The 1,644-nt window shown below is 36.2% G+C and overlaps 1 pseudogene; it reads left to right on the top strand.

Moving 5' to 3' along the window:
- The window catches only part of LOC101638722, a 40,875-nt pseudogene extending 40,066 nt beyond the window's left edge, over positions 1-809 (top strand).
- The last annotated feature ends 835 nt before the right edge of the window (positions 810-1,644 follow it).

The following is a 1,644-nucleotide window of genomic DNA, read 5'->3' as shown; positions in this document are numbered from 1 at the left end:
CTACATTGTTTACCTTTCTAAGATCTTCTACAGTATTTGACATCATTTTGACAATATTAAAATTAATGTTTATCTAGTCATAAAAATAATACAACTTTGAATAAAGAAACACAATTATGAAGCATTAAACAATCTAGAACAACAGATGGAAAAGATGGTGGTGGTTCTTCTAATCAAAGATCAACTAACATGGGGAGTTTTGCTACATGTTTCTTTCAATCAATATTGTTTGCTCTGGACTAAAATTAATCGGGGGCTTTATTCTTCACTGTCTTTTGAAGTACCTCTGAAGCATAAATGGTGCTTTTGTTGTCTAATTCAAGCTGATCGCCAAAAATCTTTGATTTTGTAGTTGAAGAAACAAAAAAGGAGAAGCACTCAAATGCTCAAATCACTGAAAATGACAGCGATCTTTTTGCAGCCTTGGCAGCTAAAGTCAATCAAGTAAATAGCTGAAAATGTCCAAAATCATACCTTGACATTCTGGCAGAAGTGATTGATTGTAAAAGAAGATGCCAGTCCTAAGAGTTAAGAATGCTCACATAACCAAGAGGTCATACGCTGCGCTGGTCTGGGATGCGATACATGTGCACATGGAAGAACTCTGCAATCAGGTGCAAGATGAGTAGGATGAAGTAGATTACCGTGCTCTACAGGAGGGAGACAGGGGATCAGCTTCTGTAGATTCATGGCAGTCTGGGGGAAGCTATTTGGATGCCGAGTGTTCACAGCAGAGAAGGGATCAGGGTAGGAGCCAGCACAAATGAAAGAAAGTAAAGATAGGGATAGAAACAAACTCAGAAGAATGAAATAGAGGGAAGAGAAATATATCATAGTCACAAAAGAAAAAAAAAGACATAAATGAAGTATTTGTTTATGTACTGATTACCGTATATACTTGAGTATAAGCTGACCGAATATCAGCTGAGGCACCTACTTTTACCACAAAACTGCATAAAACTGTGCTGAAAAACTTGGCTTATGGACAGGTATATACGGTATGCTTATACCATAATAACACATATGATGGAATTTCAGTTGTAATTGCTTTAAGTAGGAGATATATTTAGTGCTCATTGTTTTTCAATCAACACTTATGCCTCACACCATAAAAATAAAAGAAATCAGAAAATATTAAAAAACTGGAATTTAAAGGGAAATCAAATGATAAGATGTTATATTTTAACCTAACTACATTTGCAAAAATCTACTTTACAATGCTGTTTGATCATAAGGCTGTATTTATCCCTGGATAGAAGGCATTCACCCAAGACTTAATCCACATTGGTACGCTGCAGATGGAATTTGGGCTTCCACTGTCAGCCATAGCTTCAACACACTGGGTGGTTAGAATTTAAGGTCTAATACCGTTCCGTCCACTGGATTCGGATTTTATTGTTTACAATTCTTGGATCACGAAGGTTGGTGTGCTTCTTCCATGTGAACTTAACTGATACTTCTCTGTACTAACAGATTCCAACATAACAAGGAGCCTAAGGAAGGTGTAAATTCAAGCAATGTTTCATTTGTTCTACACAGGACCCCAGTGAGTAACAATTGTCCTAAGCAACAGCACCTAAGAAAAATTTTCATTCTTTCATTATCAATGAAGAAACCATTGGTCTTGTGAATTTCTATTGTGTA

This window comes from Echinops telfairi, unplaced genomic scaffold (genome assembly GCF_000313985.2).
Source record: "Echinops telfairi isolate 266 unplaced genomic scaffold, ASM31398v2 ScPeMD7_7469;HRSCAF=8507_0, whole genome shotgun sequence".
In the NCBI taxonomy this organism is placed as follows: Eukaryota; Metazoa; Chordata; class Mammalia; order Afrosoricida; family Tenrecidae; genus Echinops; species Echinops telfairi.
The sequence above is the reverse complement of the archived record's forward strand: the minus strand, read 5'-3'. Positions and strand labels throughout refer to the sequence as shown.